The sequence below is a fragment of the Anser brachyrhynchus genome, assembly GCF_964034855.1.
Source record: "Anser brachyrhynchus genome assembly, chromosome: 15".
NCBI classification, from domain to species: Eukaryota; Metazoa; Chordata; class Aves; order Anseriformes; family Anatidae; genus Anser; species Anser brachyrhynchus.
Genome location: NC_137733.1, coordinates 1508546 through 1524090, shown reverse-complemented (window position 1 = coordinate 1524090; position 15545 = coordinate 1508546). Strand labels below are relative to the sequence as shown.

Sequence of the window (15545 nt, the reverse complement as noted above, 5' to 3'; positions counted from 1 at the left end):
TTGTCCTGTATATTGGAACATGACCTCTTTGTTGAGGCTTTTATATACTATAATGACACAAGTAGTAAATAATAGGAGCGGACCTGGCTTGATATGAGTAAACTATTTTCCTAGCTTTTATATGTACAATAGACTAATTGAAGCATTACAATCATATGAAAACATTAATTTTTGCATTCCCAGTTTTTGAAAATTCATAACTATATTACTATATTAAACAAGATTTTCCACTTGGCATTTCCAGAGGATGCATAATAGAATTTGTTTACTAAATGATGTTGCAAATCATTACGCTTCTCATTAAACTGTACTAAGGGGAAGAGGGAACCTTTCTCTATTATTGATTCTCATGGTCAGTCTAGCGTAAAATTTTTGATGTAGTTTGTACGCGGATTAAAAAGTTGAGCATGAAAATGTATTATTGATTGTGCGCTGCAAAGTACAGTATACTGCTCATCCAACTCATATATTATTGATTATAACACTCAACAGTTCTAACCTTTCACTCAGTTGCTCCAAGGTAACTTTTTTGTGAGGACGTCAAGGTACTATACTTAGAGACTGCACTTCCCAGGGAGTTTGGAAAATTCATGGAGCCGCTATCAGAATTGTTTAACAATGTCTTGTTGATAATCAAATCAGGGAGTAGTTGCAGTGAGCCACCTTGCATCTCAAATGGATGTTACGTGGAGGATGTAGCTGGGGGAGAACCCAAACCATATCAGCCAACTTAGACTTCATAATTGGTTAGGCACACAGGTGTCAGACATGGATCTGCAAATACCAGTCAACATGCTAAAAACAAAAGCAGAGGCTGCCTGACTTTGCCACTGTTATGCCTGGAACAAGAGTAGAATGAGAAGTGGATTCATCATGTGGGAAGTATTGCTGACAGTCAGCACCTTGATGGCTTTTGCCAAAGTCTTGAGCATTTTGTCAGAGCTGAAATTGAAATTACAATCTGTGTAAATTGGTCAGTCTCTGGTTTTATCCACATGGCTGGATTCTTACACCTCACAGATTTATCTTCTGAGCCGTGGTCAGATTTTGCACACTGCATTTATCATCTCTTTACAGAAATAATTAAAATAACATGTACATCTTTATTATATTTTGTACTAGGAGGTAAAATAACCAGATGATGAAATTCAAGACAGTGTTCTTACAGAGAAACCCATCCTGAAATGGCCTGAGGCTTAGAAGAGGAGGCAGACAGGAACATGACTTTTCTATCCTGTCTTCTGTAAAGAGAAAAAGCATCTTCTACTCACACAAAAACTCAGTGTAAATATGTATTAGCAAAAAGTTATTTCCACAATGATTAACACCTCATTCACAGAAATCCTACTGGAATATTCTAATCTACTGTCATAGTAAAAATCTAGCTGTATGTGCATAAGGACAGAAGCGACAAGAAGTGTCACCACAGCAATGGCTACTAAGTGGATTTCAGAGGATGATTAATTCAATGAAAAAGTGTAGAATTGATGAAGTCTCTTTCTCTTCAATTGTCTGTCAATTCACAAATGTCTGTAAATAGCATAGGCTACCAGCCCACTCACAGAAAAACTATAGAGTATTTGTCATCATGTATTTCAGGAATGATGGGAGCCTTTTAAAATAAACCGAAAACTATTCTTTTCAATGGCATTAGTAAGAATTCAAAGATAGGCCTATCACAAAAAACAAAAGTTTGAAATACTCAAACGCATCTTTAAAAATGTCTTCTATCTAGATTTGGCATCATGACTTATTTTAGTAGATTGACACCAAGGTAAAAAAAAAAATAAATAAAATAATCACTTTCCCAATCACCAAAGCAACACCACAAATCTTCTCATCACAGACTCATCAATGGAGCTTGACTTGCATTGAATGATTTGCCATTCAGAAAAGATTATCCAGATCCAAGGCCAAACTATTCTGCAGATGTAGGATAGATTAAAATTAGAAAACTCATTGAAGTTACTCTGCTGTACTGCCTGGCTACAGAACTATCACAGTGGTTCTTACATCTGGTAATGATTTCGGGGTAAGCTCTCTGGCATCCAGTCTTGCACCATTCATGTTAAACAGTGGAACAGGTTGCCCAGTAAGGTCTTCATATCTGGAGATACTCAAAATTCAACTGGACCTTGTCCTGAGTAGCCTGCTGTAGCTGGCCCTAAGCAATCTTCCAAGATACCTTCCAGTCTCAAAGAGTTTGTAACACACACTGTAACTTCTCCCTCTTCTGGAAACCTGTGCTGTAAGGATATGACAAACTCCTAGTAAGAACCAAAGCACACCCAAGCAGCTCAGAAATTAACACTAGAAAAATATAGACAAAAAACAAACTTAGCATCTTTTGCTTCTTATAGCAAAATGAATTTCACAATCCATAGATTTCCCATTTGAATGAAAGCACATAGTATGCAGTAGGAACAGTGATTTTATCTGCTCATGACGCCAGATTTATAGCAACAATCACAATAGAAGTTTGTCAAATTAAAGTTGTTGCTTCATCTCCCCACTCATGCCTAAATATCAGCTTTAGAAAACAGTTCAGACACATGGGTCAGCTTGATTGCCTTAGTCTACATTTCTAACCTGCCTCACATCATATCTAAATGCTTGGCGTTTGTAACTTCCATGAAGATTAGAGGGGGTGGGGAGACAACCACAGAACTACCTAGAGAAGCATTGGTGTCACAGCTGCCTTAATGATGTGATACAAAATGTGGGGGTTAAGAGAAGGAACAGAGATCAGCCAAAGACCCAGTTGCAGTGCTAAGGTGGCTTATTTCCGTCCCAAGCTCTAACCGAGGAAAGCCTGAACACCAAGAAATAGCAGAACTCTGCTTTTATTTCCCAGCATAAAATACCTGTGAGAAATTTTACTGTCAGCAGACAACTGTCCCATGCCTGTGTTACGGCCAGATGCACTGCAAGCAGCGGCAGCCTGGGTGGTAGCTGGGCAGGGTGAAGACAGTAAAGGTAATCAACTGATCTGCCTTCAGTTGCCAGCACTCAGAAGTACAAGCAATACAATAACTGTGAGCATTAAATATGATCTACCCTTGCACTTACTGGCAAATTCATTATTTGATTCCTCCAGCCCAATTAAACAGCAGCTACTGACTTATTTGCATGTACCATCACTTGGTCCATGATTACTGCTGACATGACAGGAGCTGTATAAAGGGCTCTTTCAGGAAAGGATTGTGTAAGCTGAATAAAAGCAGTTGGCCTTTATCCTAAAGAAAATGCTGTGCATCAAGTCTATTAGATCTGCAATGCACAAGAATTACTCCAGATAACGTCTGAATCTTTATTGCTGCTACTGAAAATAATTATTTTTCTATGAAGAAAGGAAGGTAAGGCCAAGCGAGAGGGTAATGAAGATTTATTTTTATTAATCAGGATTCAGAGGGCAAACCACAGGTTTTGCTACAATGCTGCTTATTAAAAGAACTTTTTCCAATTGATCAGTTCATTATATTTACCCAGCGTTGCAAAGGTGCCTGCTGGGTCAGTTCAGCATGGAAAAGAGGTGCTTTCAAATCTGCTAATCAGTCCAGGCTGTCAAAAAATGCTTTGCACCTAATCTAACATCCTTGGAAATAAAAAGGTACAATCATGAGCCCACTGAAGTGGAGAGCAAAACCATTAGCCCTGCTGGGCCAGGATTTTCATCTCTTTTGAACACTGTGGTAAGCAAGTATTTTGGTTAGATGCAGAGTACTCCAAAGAAGCAGGAAGAAGGAGCAGAGCTCCACAGTGCAACGTACTGTGGAGACAGCCCCAATCCCCAGGCAAGGAAAAAGTGAACCATGTTACAAAATGGCTAGTCTTTTAAGCAGTCACGTTAAAGAATGCAGATTGAGGACTTATCCGACAGCATCTTTAGGGTGTAAAATCTCCTTTGGGATCTCTGAGTTTGGAAGAGGTTTTGGTTCCACTGATAGGCAAAAGGGGCATAGAAAAATCTTAATGACTTAAAATGACCTTTTTGTCGGGCAATACCACTAAACAACTAGCCAAAAGAACATTCTCACATTTATATTAAATACTACATTTGAATTGACAGAATTTTTTCTACAGATGTCCAAGATAAACTTTACCTCAAAAGGGTGGACATAGATACATGGCATCTGCTTGGTGAGATGTTCTCTTAAATATATGAGGTGGCTCTGCGGGTGAGGGAATAGGAAAGAATCCACTGCGGTCAATTCACTTCTGACAAAAATGAAGTGGAAAACAAACGAGACACCCTGTTCAAAAGTGGCCTAATAAGTCTCCTTCTGGACCCACAACTTGCAAAACGCTAGAGTCTGATTTTTGCCTGTGTATTTATTTTGCTGCACTCTCTGCTCAGAAACCCATGAGAGCACAGGCGTTCAGAACAAAATGGAGGAAAGAAGTCAATATTTTAACATGGTAAATTAATTTCAAGCAAGTGCTCCAAACAGACACAAATCTCCACCAAGTCTAAATGCTTAAAAAATAGTATATACATAGCTTAAACAAGCTAATCACTGTCAGGGATTAATTGGGATGAGTTGCCTTTGAAAAATATTTGCCTGACTCCTCTGACTGGAGAAACACTCTATAGCAAATCCTTGTATTTTAAACCAATTATCTTCAGAGCTATACAGGCACAACCTGTTGGGGAAGGAAGCCAGCAGCTGCTGTCAGCATTGCCATCAGGACAAGCATCAGCAGAGCTGTGGACTTGTATAAGCCACTATTGAAAGTGCCCTCAACAGGAAACAGCTTCTGATATAACAACTCCTCAAGGCTATTCATGACAGGATTTGTTCAGTTATCAAGAAGGGAAATGAGGTATTGACAGATCATTAAATGCTGATACGATGCTGGAAGAGAAGTGCTGTTTCTGACTACGACTCCGCTGTCCTACTTCTCCTTTTCAAAGTATAGCTTAAGAAACAAAAACCAACTCCAAACCCCACAAGATATGTAAATCTTCAAATTATCACGAAATCAGCCATGACATTTAAAACAATAATATATATTTTAAAATAATAATAATATTTATTTAAAAACAACAAATAAACAAACAAACCACAACTTCTTGTGTTCCGTTCTCCTCAGTCTTTTAATTATTCATACCCAACATCAGAGAATAGGGAGAACTAAACATGCAGAAATTGAAAAGGTTGACAGGGAGAGTAGCCTGCAGGAAAATTGAAGGGATTTCTTGCTCTCTGTCAGCAGGAAATACAGACACTGGGACCTCATCCAGCAGGAAGGACATCTGGGCTAAAGACAACAGGCATATGGATTGGTCTATGCCAGAATGAGCACTGCCAAGGATGAAAAACAACTGAAGAGAAGGCAGAAGAAAATGGACTGGTTTGCCAACTGTCCACAAAGATACACCCCAAGAAACTCTGGTTTTACTTGCTGTTGTCTCTCTCTCACCCAACACAGGAAGTATGGGAACACAAGTACTATTTTGCAAACTGGGATGGATGGTAGGCTTGTGGTACTGATGGCCTTGATACCTTCAGCACCAGAAAACCTTAGGGAAACAAAAGTGGGCCATCCAGTATAGTGGGCTTTAACTTGACTGCCCTTCCAGAAGTCAACCAAATTAAACAGGAACAAAATTAAGACAATATTTCTAACAGCTCCACTTTTAATACTTTTCCTTTTGCTTTTTTTCCTCCTTTTCTAAAAGGAAAAATTAGAAAAAAATAGAAGCCCTTTGTTCGATGCTTAACACGCTGCTACCCACTTTGCTGATGCATACCACCTCCTGCGTACTCCTGAGAGTCTGTTTCACAATGCAAACAAGTATTGCCTGTAGTGACAATCCCAGCACTCACAAAAATATGAGGCTGGTATTAAAAAAAATTGTCAGATTTTTAATACCATATATAAATAGATTTATATTTAGACATAGATTTATTTCAGCTGTGAAACTGCTGAGAAGACTTAAATAGGAGATGAACGACTGACCTGCCTTTTGATATCAAGGTTGCCCAGACTAGGAAAGGACCCATAACATTCACGACAGTGGGCTATGCTCTGTGTAAGGGAGGCTCAGTCATTCCTTGCAGCTAGGCAGCTTCAGATATTTCTAGGCCTAACCTACAACATTTTTGAGGCTGCAATACTCTTTTTGCCGTTGGATTTTCCTGCCTATCTCAACATTAAGATAATGAAAAATATGTAATCCATCAATTACTTATGCATCCCCTATTAATATTTCAAGGTTTGTATGCATAAATAAACTATATTAATGGGAAACTTGCAATTGTTCTCCCTCTCCATCAATGTTTTCCTTTGACACCAGTCCTACTTAGAGACCTTCATACATGGATCTTTATCTACCTTCCATAAAACTTTCAATGTGATATCTCAGCAAATAGAACAGTCTTCTTCTTACATCTGGTTTTATCAAACACACATGTAGAGAAATGAGCTACAGAATTTTGGCTTGACAGAGCTGCCTCTACAGCACGTGAGCTTTGGCAGAGAAAATTATAACTTTTTTTTTTTTTTTGCTGTTTGTTTTGTTTTTAAATGATGTCATAGTTGAAAATGAAGATGCATGAAATTTGAAGATATGGTGACTGAGATCAAGACTACTAAACCTATGTTTACTGTGCAGGATAAGGTGTTTTTGTGGGCTTTTTTTTTTTTCCTCTCCTCCTGATAAGATAACAGAACAGAATAAGGCTTTTCTGTAAACCCTGCCACTGTGTCAGTACTTAGCCATTTCTTGGTCACCAGAACCCAAAACAAAGTCCAAGAGTCAACCTAATTATATTAGACACCATGATGGGAAGCAAACACAAAGCTGTGACTGTAGGACACTGGCACCTCTTTGATAATTATGTACTTTTATCCAATAACCATCATCTTTCATATACACACAGCTCTCCACTATTTGATTCACAAAGACATAATTAAAGCATAATCTACCAGCAAAGAAAGAGCCCAGTGAGTCACACAAACGAAGGCATTAATGTTACTACTTTCTCTCCACACAAACTGTATGTCTGCCTGTTTCTTTTTTTATTCTCAAGTCTCTCTTCTCCCCCATGCTCACTTTTTTCTTCTAAACTTTTTTTTTTTTTCATTTTTACGTCTTGTGTCTGTAATTATATATAATGCCTTCAAACAGGTTGGTATCTTAGCCATGTACAGCACTCTTACTGTGCTCTCCAGCTGACAGGATTTGTTTGTGCTCAACATCTACTTCATAATTCTCATGACCATCACCTTTCACCCTGGGACTTGCGCTTTGTCCCCCACAGACCTACTGGGAATTACTTTTATCTCTCTTCTCTAGGCTTAACACACGTCACACTCTGGTCTGTTCCCACATGATCTTTTGAAGTGCAGCAATGCACCGTTACCATTGGTTCTGCATGAGCTTCCAGTCCTCCTTTTAACCTCCAATTTGATAAGCCCTAGCCACCCAGAGCCCTGTCCCAGCCCTTAGAAAGCTTCTTCCTTGGGCTGTCAGTTGCTGTTTCTTCCCATTTTCTTTTTCCCAGCAGCTGAATATCTATAGCTCTTTCTGCTTCCCTTTAGCTTCTTTGGTTATCCTAAATATGCAGTTAGAAGTAAGCCTCTTTCCCTTTTCATTTCCATCTATTTATACCTTTCAAACCACCTGAGAAGACCCTTCTTCTAGCAGGTCACCACTATCAGAGAAAGGCAGGAATAGGGCTGCTCCCTGAAGCACAGACCCACAGTACCTGAGTGTAGGTGACACAGCATGGCCAACAACAGCCTGGAGCTCAACAGAGGCAGCAAGTGGAATGATCCAGATCTCTGGTTGATCCAAAAAACCCAAACACGAACTTAGGAGTACTCACATACCTCAACGTGCAGCCCAGTCCAAGTCCTGAGCTCAACTGAGGCAGCCAGGCCACGGGCAGGGATGTACAGGTGAGGCTGCTCAGGGCAGATGAAACCCATTAGTGACTTCAGGGCCCTGACAACCTCCTTCCATTTACAAAACAACCAAAATGTCTTTGAAGATGATTCTGACACTATTATACATGATCAAGTACCATACCTGTTGAACTGTGATAGTATGGTTGGCAGCAACACCACCAAATTACACATCTTAGGTAGATATCATTCCTAAATTACAACCATTGGTCACCAGCTGCAACATTTTTTTATTGAAAATTTAATAAAAGCAGGACATACAAAGTTTGATTAAATTGGGTCAATAGAGGCAAACATCAAGAGTTTTATTAAACTCTGTAAAAAAGTAACATTTTTGAGAATATTATCTTTTCAGGATGTTTGCCAAACAATTATTATTATTTTTTGACATCACATTTCAAACAGTGCATTACAAAAATGACAATACTTTTTTATACTACTCTTTGAACAGACCATAAGTAGTCCCCTGTGGTGAGCTATCTAACTAAGAGTATGTAAACTACAAAGTATATAAAATAACTTCATGAGCATTCGGTCTACAGAAATGCCTGTCCATACATTTTTTTTTTCTTTTCTTGCATAGGCTTTCACTTGGACAACTGATAGAGGAGAGACAGAGAAGCCAGCCTCTCTAGATAGAACATGATATATAGGGAGTGCTTCTTACATCTCTAAGGGGTTGTTGCTGCCATGCATAGTCTCTGTAGCTCTGGACAATTAGTATTGAATTAGATTAATTATCTAGTCATCTAGTCTATCATCCTTTCTGGAAAACTGTTAAATTATATCTCCATTTTTAGAATATAAAAGTTAATAGTAAAACTAACTTTTTATTAAAAATAATAATAATAAATTGAATCCATCTCAAGGAGAAAACCATGCTTAAGTACTTCCCAAGCTTTACTTTGAATCATAGAATCACTGAATATCCTGAGTTGGAAGGGACCCACAAGGATCATCGAGCCAAACCCCTGGCACCACACAGGACCACCCCAACATCAGACCCTATGTCTGTGAGTGTTGTCCAAACACTCCTTGACCTCCAGCAGTCTCGGTGCCATGCCCACTGCCCTGAGGAGCCTGTGGTGGTGCCCGACCACCCTCTGGGTGCAGAACCTTTCCCTAACACCCAGCCTGACCCTCCCCTGTCCCAGCCCCATGCCGTTCCCCCGGGCTCTGTCGTCCCCAGAGAGCAGAGCTCAGCACCTGCTCCTCCACTCCCCTCGTGAGGGAGCTGCAGGCCACCATGAGGCCTGCCCTCAGCCTGCACCGCTCTGGGCAGAACAAACTAAGGGACCTCAGCTGCTCCTCATACACCTTGCCCTCCAGGCCCTTCAATAGCTTTGTTGCCCTCCTTTGGACACTCTCTAATACTTTTATGTCCTTCTCATATTGTGTGCCCAACCCTGTACACAGTACTTGAGGTGAGGCCTCACTAGCACAGAGCTGGACAATCCCTTCCCTTCACCAGCTGGCAGTGCTGTGTCTGATGCACCCCAGGCTGCCAGCCTGATGTAATGCCATTTTCTATAACCCTTTGAGTCCAACTCCTCACCCAATTGTTCACCCATCATATTATGTTTTTGTCTAGCTACATGCTGGATATTGTGAGAAGCAGTACAGAAACCTTTGTTGAAATTCAAAAAGATTACAACAACTGGCTTCCCTTGGTCAGCTACGTGGGTTACCTTGTCATAAAAAGAAATGAGGTTAATTAAACAGGACTTTCCCCTCATGAACCTGTGTTGGCTGTGACCAATGACTGTGTTGTCTTTCAGGTGTTTTTCAATAAGTTATTTTCTTATTTTCTTGTTGCTATTTAACTTCTGTTCTGCTGACAGACTCATACACTGGCACCAAGAAGAGAGCTTTCTGCCTTTTATCTTGTTTACTCCCCAGAGATACCATTAACTGTTTCTATTTCCTTCTCTGTAAATGACCTCAGTTCTCTCCTGTTCAGTAATGCCACTTTCCTTGTCTCTTAGGCTGTTCCCACCACCTGTGAACTTCTCTCCCATGATTTACCTCACCTGTACCCAAAGTGATCCTTCTCTCCACAATCTTCCACAAAGCTTCTCTCCCTCCCACTCACTGTCATGCCTTTCCTCTCACTTTGCTTTCTCTCATACATGTACTCTTCCTTACCACACCTTTGGAGAGACATCATCTCCCCTGACATCTTTTCCAGGGGGAAATCTATGGTAGTATGCATGTAGAATGATCGTTACCTAAATTTTTCTCCATTAAAAAGACTAAAAATTAAGATTAAAATCTTGTGAGCATACAACTTTGTTTATCATTAGAAATTATTTTTATCCCAAGTTTGGGATATTCTCTGCAGTAAATGTTCTGCAGTTCCCATGTTCAGGATACGTCAGTGTTTAATAACACAAAACAGAAATGAATCTGAGATGAAGTTTTAATGGTTCTCTGCAGATTGTTGCAGTTCCCAGTTAGAATAATTGCCTAAATGGAGTTATGAAAGGGAAACACACAGTTTATGACTTTGCAGGAAAAAGACATTTTTAAACTTGTAGACAGTCATCCTAGAAATCATCATCAGTAGAAATATGTTGGATGTAACTATCAAGACAATTACTGTTAAATTATCGTTGCCTTCTTCAAGCACTTCAGGGACAGATTTACAAGAGACACAGGGTTTTGCTTCTCTTATGGTTCTGAGTGTGCACCCATTCATGTAATTCACAGTCAGTTGCATAACTGATTTCCCTCTTTACCCCTGGCTGCATCCAGCCTGAGACTGCACCTTCTCCAAGATGGTGCATAAAGCAAGAGGGCATAAACAGAACTCAGCAGAAGAGTTTCTTCAGATATATATGTCTGCAAAATTCCCAATTTGCTAAATCAAAAGAAAAAAAAAAAGCCATCAACATATCAAAATACTTCTTAAAATGTATGCTGCCTCAAGATTTAGATTATTTGGCCATGAACATCAGCCTCAAGTGGGACAGTAGAAGCTTTAAAAACAGAAATGGAGAGAATCCATCTAAGCAAAATGGGTCTGTCAGTTAAATACAGCCTAGAGTTCACTAAGTGTCATTAATGTCTTTATGGCCTTCTGCTTAAACGTCAACAGCCATGGTTGCCATTGCTGAACAGTAAAAAACAAAACAAAACAAAAAAATGAGAAAGATGCACAGAGATTCTAATGCAAACTTTCAGATTTCATTAAATATGAATGAGAAAGAAAATGTCTGAAAAAAATTCTCAGGCATTATAGGAATTAATTTACTAGGATTTTTCACTGCCAGAGCAGTAAAACACTGAAATTAATTACCACATGGAGCACCAGGAAATGGAGTTGATGCTGACACACTGTCCCATGCAGCTGATAACCAGGACTCCAGTCACAGATATTTCCATCAACGGCAGTGCTACCACAAGCTGCTTCTGTCGACTCCTCTGCCTCTAGCCTCCAATTCCTGTCCCAGCCCACACAAGCACAATTCAATGAGCCAGATCAGGCCTATTTTCATCCTGAATCCTGTTTTCATCCTGCTTGTGCTTGCAGGAGGCACAGTGGGAAGACTGATCCCCTTGAGATGGTTCCTTGAGTTTCCCCTTGTAGTTCCCTCTGCACGAGCCATTGGTGGCTGCTAGAGAGAAGGGTAGCTTAGGACTGGGGTAACCACTCGGCATTGCAGACACCCAGCTGGTCCCATTAGGGGCCTCTCCTTCCACAGAGATGGGGATTGGAAGAGGCCAGCAGCAGAGACAGGAGCTGAGGAATAAATTTGTTGCTTTCAACTCCTAATGCTGTCAGGAATGAACCTGGTTTCCTGGGGCCTGATACAGGCAGGCTGGGCAGCAGCCATCCATGTCCCTCTCATGGAATCATAGAATATCCTGAATTGGGAGGGACCCATGAGGATCATCAAGTCCGAGTCCTGACTCCACAGTCATCAAGCCAGGAGTTAAACCGTTTATCTAAGGGCGTTGTCCAAACTCTTCAGGAACACTGGCAGGGCTGGGGCCATGACCATGACCACTGCCCTGGGGAACCTGTTCCAGGGCCTGACCATCCTCTCAGTGAAGAACTTTTTCCTAATATCCAACCAGAACTTCCCCTGTCACAGCTTTAAGCCATTCTGTCACATGCGATCACGAGTTCCCAGAGAGATCAGCACCTGCCTCTCCACTCCCTTCTCACAAGGAGGGTGTAGACTGCCAGCAGCCGTGGCTTGGCCAACCTGCACATAGAGCTAGTGCCATGGCCCACCGCCTGCACCCAGATACATGCCTTCCTGCCTGGAAAGGTGCTCTGTGCACGTGTTGCACCCTTACCTTGTGCAGGTGAACAGACAAGGGACAGCAGGATTGCACTCACCACTCATTCTAGAGCATCATCTAGCATCATTAATTGCATTGTATAATTGAGTAGCATGAAGTAAATCAATAATAACATGAACAGTTTATTCAATTTCTTTGTTGTTGTTGTTGTTCTTACTGACTCAATCGATATTAAAAAGAATATTCACTGAATATTCTTGTCCTTATTATTTTTTTGTCTGTTTGCTTGTTTGTTTTTTACAAATTACTAAATGCATTAAAAGTACCAAAATCTAAAATTAAAATCCACAAAGTCTATGCAATGTGGTACTTCAAACATTGTCATTTTACAATTATGTGAACTAATAACATCAGAAGCAAGCACAGCGAAGTCCATCAGCCCTCTGAGCATATGGTACCTGTTTATAGCCAAAAATGAGGAGATGGCAGTTGAATAGAGGAAACGTAAATAACAAACAGTAACCCTCAGCAGATTTAAAGGGAAAGCCTGTTAAGAATAGCAGTCTGCAAATAGCTGTTATTCAACACCCATACTCTCCTATTTATCACAATATATTTAAAATAGATACTTTGAATTCTTAGTTGCTTTTATTATATTATTAATTAAACACATTGGTTATATATAGATGCCTGCAAGCATTCAATTGCAGTGTTCTACATAAAGTGGCACCTATTTACAGTTACCAGCAGGCCAAGGGGTTTTTTTTGACTGGCTCAGCTAGATTTTTTTTTAATTTTTTTTTTTTTGGTAGAGAAATGCCAGCACAAGCTGGAAGCATTACAGATAAAAACTAAAGGACCTGGCTCACCACTGTACTATTTCCAAAATATACCAAGATAATTGTATGAGCTAGATCCCAGCCTTAGCCACACATTCACAACATGCATATTCCTATATCCTGGCACTCCTACAAAGTAGAACAATTCTTGAAGAGATTCAAAACACGTGATTCTCTAGATGCAGGGGTCCTAAGGCTCTACAGCTGAATATCAGATATATTAATAAAACAGTCCAACTTTATTCCCACGTTATCACCTTTCCTGAGGTCCATCATGCATCTTTAACATGGAAGTAGAAAGCAGCTGTTAGTTAAAAAACAATTTTTACTTTTTGTTTCCCTGGGGAAGCCTCCCGATGTAGGGAGCATCCTCGGGTACCCATGGCAGATGGCGTTAAGACATTTGAACAACTCATGATCACAGCAGCTCCTGTGAGAGCTGAGCTAACATAATGCACCGTGGTCCCTCCTCCCTGACTTTAGAACAGGCACGGTAATTTTAGAATGCATCTCTTCTGATGTACAGGGAGTAGAGATGTTTGATGAATTCGTGTGGTTCATAGGTCTCAGAAACATCTATATCCCACAGAAGATAGTGCCATTGTAACTGAGCAACACAGTACCTGCATGTCTCACAAGACTGTTCCTAAGCCTACTTTAACAAATGTTACAAACCCAGCATGTGATTTGAAAACAATATTGTGAATATTCCTTCTTCCACTGCTTTTCCCTAGAACTGAAACAAATTCTGAAAATAAGAAAAAATTACAAATACTTTGTTGGAAAGATGTCAGGAAGTGTATGAATATTTAGTTGCTATTTAAACACCTCCGTAAATAACTGAAATAGAGGAGGAAAATTTCCTTAGCTATTGAATTACATGAGTTTGGTCTGTTTGCATTCTTCATCTGAACACTGAGATTTCAGAACAACCCTTATCAAATCGGACACCAGAGGTTAAATTTTGACTATTTCCACATACATAAAAAATAATTAAAATGAAGAAAAATAATTTTAATAATTACTTCGCCGCAATATTCTTTGAATATCTTTGATTTTAAAAAAGTAATTTGCTTGAAAGAATGGCATGCTTGTGTCTATTCAGCCAGCAGGAAAAAAAAAAAAAGGAACCATCAGATAAAAAATTTAATGCATATCTCACACAAAAGTTTAAATAGTTTTTTTTTGTGTGTGTGTGGTTTTTTTTTGGTTGTTGTTGTTTTGTTTTTTGTTTGGTTGTTTGTTTTAAGAATTCCCCTGAATAGAAGCTGTTAAAACGCAAACAACTTTCCATGGAGTTCCCAGACAGATCCATCATTTAAACATACAGTTCCTTTACTAAATATTCCTTTTGCTGGCAAAATATGCACAAGTCTTACAAAATCCACATGGAGAAGTAATATGCATTTGTATGTCTTTGAACCTTAGACACTTTCCAAATGAGATGTGTATTTGATTTATATTTTTTGCTTTTCAGTAGTAATTTCTTAAGGACCCAAAATAGCATGGCTTTGATTGATTTCTGCTTGCCAAATCTGTGAATCACTCTCATTTCCAGAGATAAAAATAGAAAAAAATGAGATAAAAAATATCTCATGAAATTCCACCTAGCCACCAACATGTTCCCACAACTAAGGGTGTAAGAAAAGAGTCCTTTTCAGAGATGGCAGCTTAGCACTACTAACACAAAACATTCACTGTAATAGTGAGTTTCTTTGCTCTGGAACCTGCTCAAAAAATAACATAGCTCAATAAAATAAAATAAAATAAAATAAAATAGTTAACACAGCAAAATCAACATAGTGAAATAGTACCCATTCATCTTGGAATCTCAAATGTATTAATACCATGATCTCTGTCTCCTGCTTTAAACCACTGCCCCTGGAAGCCGAGCCAGGTGCATCTGTACTACTGGCTGCAGGGGATTTGTACCTGATCACTATGCTGTCTGACAGCCCGCTCAAACTATGAAATGGGGTTCACCACACTCAGACCTGCAAAGTCAACTTTTTGCATTCCTTGGAGAAAAATCTATGTTTCTGGTGAATAATTCTATACCCACTTTAGCCACGTACATTGAGATAAGATTGTGTAGAAAAGCAGAATTTTATTTATTTATTTATTTTTATGTCAACTAAAAAAGTAGTTGTTCCCTTATGTTATGTAGAAAGCGTTCATATAAATCCACATAACTGAATCTTCCATTCCCAACTATTTTGGTCCTCCAGCACGAAACTTTAGGATTGCTCAGGACTAACTCGTGGCATTATCCATCCACCACTGGACATCGCTGCAAGAACAAGTGGCTTTTATGGGCCCATCCACACGCAGTGCCCAGCATAAGGCTTGGCATTCCCAAACTGCCAGTCTGGCTCTCTACTGAACACTGGTTTTGCTAGGGTTTTGGTGCCTTTCTGATCCCTTTTGCTGCTGCAATAAATACAGGCAGTTTGAAGGAACGTAGCTGGCTTTTCCAGTGTCTTCCCTTTGAAGTAGGAAATCTCTTTTATCTTTAGCCTACTTAAAGCAAATAACAGCACG

At 39.7% G+C, this 15545-nt stretch overlaps 1 protein-coding gene across 6 annotated transcripts in view; it reads right to left on the bottom strand.

Annotated features, from left to right (window-relative positions):
* Nucleotides 1–15545, bottom strand: part of LOC308178411 (uncharacterized protein) — a 112588-nt gene that overhangs the window by 10875 nt on the left and 86168 nt on the right. The window contains exon 1 of one of the 6 annotated variants that reach the window (XR_013939746.1): nt 7840–8612. The exons of 4 other annotated variants lie outside the window; for them this stretch is intronic. The gene's annotated coding sequence lies outside the window, so the exon portion shown is untranslated. One more of the 6 variants, XR_013939747.1, reaches the window with a different exon arrangement.